General features: G+C 37.8%; 1 long non-coding RNA gene across 1 annotated transcript; it reads right to left on the bottom strand.

The window, feature by feature from the left end:
• Positions 1-296: 296 nt before the first annotated feature.
• LOC121666862 lies at positions 297-2,315 on the bottom strand. The gene is made up of 3 exons (XR_006016819.1): positions 2,234-2,315; positions 1,150-1,201; positions 297-412 (listed from the first exon to the last, which is right to left on the bottom strand). It is a non-coding gene; the product is annotated as an uncharacterized LOC121666862 (long non-coding RNA).
• Positions 2,316-9,820: the final 7,505 nt, after the last annotated feature.

Genomic DNA, 9,820 nt, shown 5'->3' with positions numbered 1-9,820 from the left:
ATGAATATCAGAAAACACTGAGCGGGACTGGGCACTGATACAGATTGTCCAGGGATGGTGTGCAGTCTCCATTATTAGAGATATTATTCAAAAGCCGTCTGGAAATGATCCTGGGAAACAGGGTCTAGGTAGCTCTACCTGCACAGAGAGGTTAGACCTAATGATTTCCAGAGATCCCTTCCAGCTTCAGCATCCCTGTAACTGTATGAGGTTAAGACCTTACAGTATCAGTTATGATGTGTTGTGAAGACAAGGAAGGTGAGGAGAAAGGATATATACTTAAGGCTTACCTGAAGGGAAGGTCTAGATATAACCAAAAATATATATTAGAAAGGTTGATGCATTAAAAGGAATGAGTGCTTTTCTTTCATATCAAAATTCTCCTCTCCAGAGATTGCTTTCATAACTTGACCTATAAAGTTGAAAATACCTGTAAATGTCACAGTAAAAACATGAATTCCCTTCAATAGTAGATTTTTAATAAATTTTCTACATCTTACTTAAAGGACTGGCAAGGCAAATCAGATGACCTGCTTTGTGCTTTCCCTTCTTTTATACTGGGTGTTGGGGTTTTTTTTCAATTTTTTTCTGCATTGTTAGACTGCTTTGTCCTAAGATTTTAAAGGCTTTTATTAAGTGACTAAATAGGTCAGTTTTTTTCCTGCATGTTAACCTTATCACCACTCTGAGGAAAATCATACAACAGCAGGGGAAGATGCTGTAAAAAGGAGCACAGTGTGAACAGACCATCTCATGCTGCTCCAGATTCACATCTTTCATTGCTGTTTATAACAAGTTAAAGGATAGACTTTGGGAGGTCAAAATCACATTGATTTGGTCTGATAATTGTGATAGTAAGTTGGCTATTGTGTCATCTTTGTTAAACAGAAAGATACAAAATGCAGCTCACCTTAGAAAATTGCTGCGGATGGGTGAAAACTGATGTACTTTTGGAATTACATGAAGTGAGGTCATAGATCATATACTCAGGTGGCTGTGTGCATATTTGCTGAAGTATTCATACAATAAGTCTGTTGCTTCATCTGAAGGGCTTCTTCTTAAGCTGGGTACTGTGTTGTGATTGTTATGATCCCTGTTATGATGAAGTAAGTGTGTGTAGGAATGTGCACATCAGAGTGGAAGACTTACTGAAAACTCAACTTTTCCATCATGACTGAAGCCTCAGAGAATTTTCATGGGGCTGCAAAGAGTCAAGCGAGGAGAACAATTTGATATTAATTTTGTAAGAATATAAGATACTTAAGTAGCAGCATTTTCATTTATAAAATTGTAGTTTGAATGAGCAGGTTTTGACTCTGTGAAAAATGTGCCTTTTTTTATCCTTCAAAGTGCACGCTCGTGGAAAAGCAAAATCATGGGGTGTCCCATCATGGCTCATAGAGTCATTTAAGTAACATGAAGGTGGACCTTAGCACATCTCACCTCTACATCTGTTCACATCTAAAGCCACACATTTCACATTACCAAGTTTTTTATCTCCTATGTCAATTAATCAGATCACACATAATTGTGTCCTTCTTTGTCATTGTCTTATCTACTGCATTTTCTAATAGTGATCACAGTTAGGATTTTGGACTGGCTTCATGATAGGACCTCACAAGTCTACCTGAGTCATCGAATTACAAATGTTGCCTTTGGGCCAACATTACCTGGGGTCAATACTTAGTTGTGTGGTATGCACTAAGGTAATCAATCATTGGTGTGCTCAAGGCTGCTCCTCTCCCACTATTAACAAACATAAGTCACATACCAGAACTCCAGATAGAGCATCCCTCTAAGAAGTAGTGTTCTACACATGTACAGATCATTTTTAGCAATGGCAAGTAGATGTCAGACAGTTGGGAAAAAAAGATCTGTTTCTTAACACCTGATAGGTATGTGGCAGGTGCCTCATGTCAGGGAAGAGTCAGAGCAGGGCTTCTCCACAAAGAGTGAGAAGCTGGAGGTTGAAATGAGCTGTTCCTCACTTAAGCAGGACAGTGGCCTCACCCTCGCAGTGCACTTTTTCACAGAGCCTGAACAGGGAAGCAGTGTCAAGATGATGACAGTGGCACTAACAGGGCCCACAACAAGGAGGCAAAGGCAAGGGAAAGGATCAGATCCCAGGTCATACAGGGTTATCGAACAAGTCAGGAGAAGCTGGGGATGATGCGGGGTGCTGACCTGTGGAATATGGGATTATATTTGTTAAAGTGTTGAGACTTATGCTCACCAGAAGGCCCTGTGGGAAAGGCCCAGCTGCGGGTGGGATGGTTGGAAGTCGGGTGAGGGGTGAGAGGCAGTTGTGGGTGAGGAGAGAGTCGGCTGAGTGACAGTTGGCAGTGAGACTGTGATTGGCTGGAGGAGCGCGTGGACAGCATGTGAGCAGGAAGCTGATTGGGTGATGGGACGCGTGGACAGCGGCACTGCAGCTGTGCCAGCCAATGGGTGCCCTTCTGCTAAATTCTGTTAGGCTTTGGTTTGGTTTCAGTTGGCATTAAGGGTATAAAGAGGGGGTGATTTTGGAAATAAATGGATCTTCTTGGGACATACAAGGGGGTCTGTCGTCTTTGTTCCCCATTGCTACGCTGACCTGACTACTGTGTAGTCCAGACCTTGACTGGGTGTCCTAGGCTGAGTTGCATGGACAAGGGGCCCAGGTAGGCTGGGCAGGGTCACTGGGGCTCATGCATATAGTCAAGGTCCTATCCCAAGTATTCACAATTAGCACTAAGCTCATTCCTGATAAATACTTGATGTGGCTTGGAGCCATGACAAATCGTACCCTAGTCCCTCTCTGTTTGTGCCAGCCAAGTCACTAAGCACACATCCATATGCTGAAGTAGGAATTATTGTAGGACCAGTCTTACTTTCTACAGGCCATAGAAAGACCTAAAATTCCTGGGAAAGAGTTAAAAATTGTTATGAACCTATGAAAAATTTAAACTAATAACTTTTAGAAAAACTCCTACTCAAGCACTATTCCCTTAAGCCACCAAATATTTTATGTAGTCTTATATGGATTCTTAGAGTATTATGTTAGGTTAAGAACAAAGTAAACAAAAGTTTTAAATGAGCGTATTTTTAAAAAAAACTAGTCCATTTTTATTACCTCTGTCATCATGTAGCTATAAAAGAAGTACATAGTGGAAATAGTTTACTTTTTTTTGAACTTAGTTGTTTTGTTTTGCGTTGTTTTGTACAGCCAACTAGTGGGACATTAGTGATGATATTGATGGTTGATGACACTCTAATTTGAATGTTACTACATGAGTAACATCAATAGTCTCTTACGTATATAAAGATTGCAGTATCTACCTGTAGCTCAGTTTTAATAAGTTAGTCATGTAGGAAAAGCTCTAACTCAGACATATTTTCAGCTAACATAGCAAGCCCTGCTTTCACTGTCCAACATTTTCTTGAACAATTTTCTTTGACATTAAATGACACTCCCTATCCCTTCATCACATATGACCTTGTCTAAGGACATTATGATGAAGGAGTCCAGAGACCTAAGGTTGCGGGAAGGTAGAACTTGCCATAAGAACACAGAGACAAAGCAGCAACTTGTGACTAATTTTGTTAATGGGTCTTCCACAGTGCTCATAAAAAAACCCAAAAGCATCCTGGAGCAAATGGACTCATGGATTCAGCAGCACTGCAAGTTTGTTATTTACCTTTTAACCATTAGGTAAATGGCATTATCATGATTGCTATGATGATTTAAGTGAGATCATTTACATCTTATCTTCTTGTTAGTCATCTGTCATCTGAAATATAGATAGTAGGATGCATAATAGCACTATCTAGGAATCTCAAACACAGAATGGACAAAGCCATCAAACTAGTCTGTATTTTTCATGGTTCATAATCTGCAGAAGCCTGTCTGCTGTGGGTGTTTACAGGACAAATATCCATTCAGTAGTTGTAGAGGACTATTCATTTCAGAGGACTTTCAAAGAGGTTGGATGTGGTGTCAGTGGAGGTATCTGATATCAATGAAAGCACTTATTCAGTAAAAACCTACATCGCTTTATGCTTTTTTGTTGTCAGGTATAGAAAGTTTTGTTGTTATTACATGCAGGCAAATTGTGTCACCTAGAAAGGCTGTCGACAAGGCATAACTCTGTAGCCAACTCACACTTAAGACAAGTTTAGGGAGACTGAGTAAGAAGAGAGACAAAGTGAACACATTCCACTGAAGGCCAAAGACTTCTTCAAAGTCAAATACTTCTTACATGTGCATATAGTGCGCATAGGGAAAGCATAGTACTGGAAAGACAGGGATTTCTCAACAAGAGTAGCTGCGATTAGGTGCAGTCTTGCTTCCCAGAATTGGGGGAGAAGCCACTCTTGCGGTCTGGAGCCATCTGGAAGTTCTCAAATACCATTCAGATTAAATGAAAGCAGAGGTCTTCTGCAGGCGGTCATTTTTTGGGAGATTCCTTAGAGGAAGACAGACAATGTAGCAATAAATCATATTGTGGTTTAGCACTTAAAGTCACCTGAGAATTCAAAAGTGTTTCAACAGGTACGTTTAGACCAACATAAGCAAAACAGGGCCACTGTCACCTCTCTCTGTTTGAAATCTAAAGTAAAAATTTAGATGGAAGGTGGCATTCCTAGAGCTACAATGTACTTCTCCCCAGAGTCAGGATAGTCTCACAATGCTTAAATTTTTATAGATTTGAAGAGTTAATGCCTGTGAGTATAACTGACCTCATAACTCTGGAATTGTTGAGTACTTGCTGGAAAACAGTCCACTCGAACTTTTGCAAGTGATCAAAATCCATATACCCGTTTCCAGGTACTCCAGGTTTGGATCTGTCCTGTAGTGGATTTCCTGGAGGATTTGGGGGAAAAAACAAGGACACAAAACCAATTTGACTTTGTCTCTTGCTTGCTTGTTGCCTTGCAGATAGAATTGCAGCCAGTATTTGAATAAAAATCCTGCATACGCTGAAACCTGTGTGCAAGCATAGCCATACAGGATTGGGCCCATAAAGGCCTAATGTCCACAAAGAAAATGCTTAAGAGGCAGGAGCACAAAAATGTCCTTGCCATACTGTCAGAGGTCAGAACAGTACATTTACATAGTTCAATTTCCTAGCTGCATCCAACTCTGGGATCCTCAGCACAGGAAGGACATTGACCTGTTGAAGCAGGTCCAGAGAAGGTCACCAGTATAATTACAGGGATGTTGTCCCTCTCCTATGAAGAAAGGCAGAGAGAATTGGTTTGTTCAGCCTGGAGAAGAGAAGACTTCAGGCAGACATAATTGCGACCTTCTGAAGCAAGCCTACAAGAAAAATAGAGAGAGACTATTTACAAGACCATGTAATGACAGGACAAGAGGGAATGGCTTCAAACTGAGAGAGGGTATGTTTATATTAGTAATCAGGAAGAAAATCTTTAGTTTGAGGTTAATTAGGCACTGGAACGTGTTGCTCAGAGAAGTTGTGGATGCTCTATCACTGGAAGTGTTCAAGGCCAGGCTGGATGGGGGTCTGAGCAACCTGGTCTAGTGAAAGGTGCCCTTGCCCATGGCAGGGAGGTTTGAACTAGATGATCTTTACGGTCCCTGCCAACCCAGGCCATTCTGGGATTCTGCTAAAGCTAACAGAGTTAAATGAACAAGAAACAGGACATCTCCATTGTGTTATGTATTTACTGATAGAATCATAGATCTGTATTACCTATTCATTTGGATTAGTAGGACTGCTTTATAACATATTTGTTCAGAAACAGCCTTCCAAAGAAGTAAAGATATTATCTATTTTTAAAAAATGATTTGCAATAGTGGAGGCCTACAGAAGTGAACACTTTCAGGGAAAATTTTAGTATAATTTAAGAGTATTTTCAGCAAATGCATCTTGCTTTTACAGATATGGCATACCTGAAAAGCAAGACTGTGACAGTTTAATGCAAAAACAATTATACTCTGTGCCAGAAGTACTAAATGTTTTTCCAGTGGAGGAGGAAATAGTAAAAAAATTCCAGCATTTTAATAAATTTACTGCATTTTTCCCTTAGATCTTCAATATCACCTGTCAAAAAAGCACAAGAATCAAGCATATAAATTTTTTTTTGTAAAATGTACAGCTTCTATGTACAGCTTTAGCTTGTAAATCCCTGATTTCTTATAACAAAGCAGACTCCAGAGGTAATTTGAATCTAAATAGATTTGGTTTTAGTTACTTGTCTCTTATGGAACTCTTAAAGCACCCTACAGTCTCTGAAGACAGCCAGTGGAGTAGCAGCCTTTCTGCACTCACAGGCCAGTTCTCATGCCTCCTGATTTCCTCTACTTTTTTCTCTCATCTTTCTAAAAAGTTTATTCTATTTGGTACCAAAGCATACACTTTCTGATTTCCAAATCTCAGCTATTACCATGCTAATTCTCTGTAGTCTAATGATTAAACATAAAAATGAGCATGAGCAACCTTAAAAGTTCAAATTCTACTTCATTTTTATATAGACACAATTGGTTAAACTTTTAGTAACAAAAACTGACAGAGGAAATTTAAAGCACCATTAAGCACATAAACATCAGCAATTTTACCTGAATACAAAATGCATTCTTGTAATTTTTTCCCCATTCTTCATCTCACCCACTCAAAGTAATTAGATAAAGCCTTTTCACGTCTGAAGTTTCAGTGACACTATGTTTTTAGCACATGTATTAAAAACAGAACTTTTTTTAATTCATTGGTTTTTTTTCCTCTTTCTTTGCCAGTTAAATCTCTGCTTTCTCATGGCTAGAGGAGTATATCAAGTTGAGAGTCATGATCAAGCAGAGTTGTAATAATCCCCATTATACTAACAGCTGTCTGAGGCTGAAATTACTTTTGCAGAATATCCAGGTTATTTTCATATATTTCTCTACTTTCACTATGGCTTTATGTAACGTAAAGCTTCTAGATAAGTGAATTACACAGATTACTACACTTTGGAGTATTGGAATGCTATTGTCAACCACCATTCCAGTCTAGTGTAAAATGACCACCAATAAAAAAATACGCAAACGATATTTAGATTGTATAATAGAGTCGTTTAGATTGTAGTGCTCTCTTTTTCCTTCATGATCATCAGATTTATTTACAGATACTAAAAAAAAAAAAAAGTGTGTGTGTGTTGGGTGTTGTGTTCTCTTCTAACATAGTCCAACAAGATTCCTAATGTTAGTGCTCATCCTGTGTTAGACAAAAAATCACACTAGCCTTTGCCTTAATACCTACACAGACCCCGACTCCATGTGGTTTTCAAATACGACTTTCGAATTCTAAGATCTAATATTTTAAATTGAAATTTAACTGTTCCATTAAGTTCATGCATAGGTATTTCAAAACAAGGCAAATAACCAGCAAATATTTTATTGTATACATTTGCACAATTTTTTTTTCCATGAATTTTTAAATGTATTTTTTCACAACAATCTTCATTTATCTGATTTGGGCATTACATAATATCAGTAACATTACTGTCATAGTCTTGCTTGTAATATTAATTTCCAATGTTGCCGTAACACATACAATATTCTATAAGGAAGAGGTGTACCAGAAACTTTTTACTAATAAAGGTTATAAGTAGGTACATGAAAACATTGCAAAGCAATTTTTTTCTCACATTGCAGTTCAGTCCATCTCAATTAATTTTATAAGGCGGGAAAAGAACTTTTCTGTCTTCCTTTTTAGACTCTTCTTTCCACACAGAATTTCTTTGCTAAAATGTCTCCATTATAAAATCTTGGTTATTTATTTCATGTACTTTAATTCAGAGTAATGACCAAATTTCACTTTCAGTTTATTTCTAAATAGAAGATATCGTTGAACAATTTTTTATATCCTATTACCATTTCATTTCCAGCTAGAAGTTGTGCTTTTTATAAACCATCTCCATGGATGCTCATGGGAGGGTATCTAGATACTATATTATAAGAATGATCTGGTAATTTTTCATGTCAATTTCAATATTCATCTGTACTATGTGAATTTTGTACTGTGTAAGTTTTAATCTTGAACTTTTTTCTATAAGAGTATATGTACTTTCTATACAAGGAAAAGGATTATTCTGAGAAAACCGTAAGCTTTGTAGTCAAACCCTCCTCAGGACTTGTTATTTGGAAATAAAAAATGCAAAAGTTAAGTATCATGTTCATCATCTTGAATATAAGAAGGCAAAACTTCTTCAAGTGTCAAGGATCAAATACTCTGATACAAAGGAAGATTTAAATCTTTGAAAGTAAATCAACACTGTTCAGGGAAAGACCAGTTTCCTGAGAAGAATTCTTGCAGATTGTATATTTACAACAGTAAATAGTAAGAATTTTTAACAATTTAAGCTTCCCTGAATATCTTTGAATGTGGAGTGATGGATAGACTTCATACCAGCAATACCTTTCCAGATTTATGAGCTAGTCAGTTTAAACCTTTACACTATGAACAGTTGACTTGGCTATGAGCAATACTCCATTCTCAGCATTCCTGAGAGAAACCATTATGGGACAGGTAGAAATGTAGGGAACTTTCATATTTTTCATGTGACTAAGAATTAGTAATTCCTTGGGTTTACACTACCCATCTAAAGATAGCTTGAAAAGGTTTCACTGCTCAAAACTACCTGAAGCTGCACATAAAATAATAGAAACATTAAAAACACTGGATACTGAAAAATGCAGGCTGTAATAGACAATCTGGACTCTCAGGAATATCTTAGGATCATAAAACTTTTTTATTTATTTAACATAACATGTTAGATGACCAAAGCTTGCAGTCTCTCCCTTAATCTTTTTCTACATCACAGAATGAAAACAAAACAAATAAAGAAAAAGTTCAGTCAGACAGTGTGGCTCTAATACACATTATTGGCATTCTTTACCAAGCTCCTGTTATTCTTTCTCTTTCTCTTTCTTTACTATAGTTGTGAGTCATTTGCCTCTGTGGGCTTGTGGTATTTAGGTCCCATGCTAACTTCTGTTCACCCATGAGGTTTTCATTGAAGACACAACCTAGAAGGAAAACTTCTAAAAGGCACCACTGAGCCACAGGGAAATTCAAACTGCTCTGCATGCTGGACCTAACAGAACTGCTACAATCAAAGGATAAAGTTCAATGATAATTTCAGTGCAGCTTCCTTCAGAATGGGATTTATTCTCCTTTGTTCAGTAGTGATTTGTTGCCTGTTATTTTTCCTAAACCAGATTGCTATAAATGGGAACAAGGATTTGAGAATCTCAGGGTTTTGTTATAAAGAGAAAGTAACAACTTCAATAAAATACAATTGGAAAGAATGCTTTCCAGATATGTTACTTTCCATCTTGAGGTCTCAAAGGGAATCACTAGGATATATGTTGAACTGAATCTTACAGCAATCTTGATAAGCAGACACTATCCCATTTTATATACAAGAGCATTAAAAACAAATTCCTATATAAATCATCCTAAGTTAAGCTTTCTACAGGCACATTCTTCTACAGCTCTACCTGGCAACACCTGCAGCTCTACTTGACAAAACCATTTGCTTGTGGCTCAACGAGATGCATGTCAGACACTAAATTAGCTGGTTCACAGAGTTACACAGATAGAAAGCAAATCACTTTTTTTAGACTCAGTTTACAGGCAGATTTTTTCATCCACTTTGGATTCACAAACCTTCTCCTTCTATGTCTGGGCCAGAGGAATTGCATGTATTACTGATGTGTAATCGGCCTCAGAGATGTTGCCATGCCTGTACACTTTCAGGGTTTGAAACAATGCTGGCCCCCAAAGGAGTGCTTCCACCCACTTTTCAGCCTTGCATTTTTTAATTTTTCACTGACACT

This window comes from Corvus kubaryi, unplaced genomic scaffold, assembly GCF_017639235.1.
Source record: "Corvus kubaryi isolate FWS band 111438036 unplaced genomic scaffold, C.kubaryi_AGA036_p1.0 133, whole genome shotgun sequence".
Taxonomy (NCBI): Eukaryota; Metazoa; Chordata; class Aves; order Passeriformes; family Corvidae; genus Corvus; species Corvus kubaryi.
This window is presented reverse-complemented; position numbering and strand designations above follow the sequence as displayed.